The sequence below is a fragment of the Sinocyclocheilus rhinocerous genome, unplaced genomic scaffold (assembly GCF_001515625.1).
Source record: "Sinocyclocheilus rhinocerous isolate Xijiao unplaced genomic scaffold, SAMN03320098_v1.1 scaffold10944, whole genome shotgun sequence".
In the NCBI taxonomy this organism is placed as follows: domain Eukaryota; kingdom Metazoa; phylum Chordata; class Actinopteri; order Cypriniformes; family Cyprinidae; genus Sinocyclocheilus; species Sinocyclocheilus rhinocerous.
Genome location: NW_015647155.1, coordinates 1 through 830, shown reverse-complemented (window position 1 = coordinate 830; position 830 = coordinate 1).

Genomic DNA, 830 nt, shown 5'->3' with positions numbered 1-830 from the left:
TTAAAGCTCATAAAGCTCAAGCATGACATAAGCCTTTACTGTCTTCTTGGAAGGTTTTGTGGCTTTTGTGAATCAGTGGAATCAGTGGAGAGGAAGGTAACTTGGAACAAGAACAAGAGACCATACACAATTTACAAAAGTGTGCATCGTCTTTTGTGTCAAATTCTTACATTTAATCAGTCAATTAGAATAATACGACATTTGGGCTTTTACCAAACAAATGATATCAGTATCAAAATTCATCTTTGCAATGCAGAGGAACACAAAAGCTGCATCCGAAAAGGCATTTAGACGTAGGCCTATTTAAACACTTTTTAATTCAGCTCAGAGGGACATGAATGCATTGCATTTAACCTGCAGTTACAAATGAATAAATTATATTTTGTTATTTTAAACATGAAACATTAAATACTGATATTTAGAGTTATTTAAAAACTGAAAAGATACTTTAAATGTGAAATTAAAACCGCCAGTAGGTGGCAGCAAGTCACTGTTAATAAGTGAGTCATTGCGACTGAACCAAGCGGGCCGCGGGCGTCTTAAAAAGTGAAGCCATTGCGTTTCGATCGCCCCCAGGTGGCTGGTCCCAGTATAGGTCTTAAACCCCACCCTCTCCATGTAATCTAATAGGACGTGAGACAAACTAAATAATTAAATTTCACTTCAAATAATTTTTTTCCAAAGATGGCTTTTGTCATTTGATGTAGATTTTATCATGCTTATGTAAGTTCAAGTGTTCGTTTTTTAAATAATTTTGGTTTTAGTTAGTTATATGCTATAAAAACGGGAGTGTAACGTCATGATTGACAGCTGAGACTGACAGCTTCTCT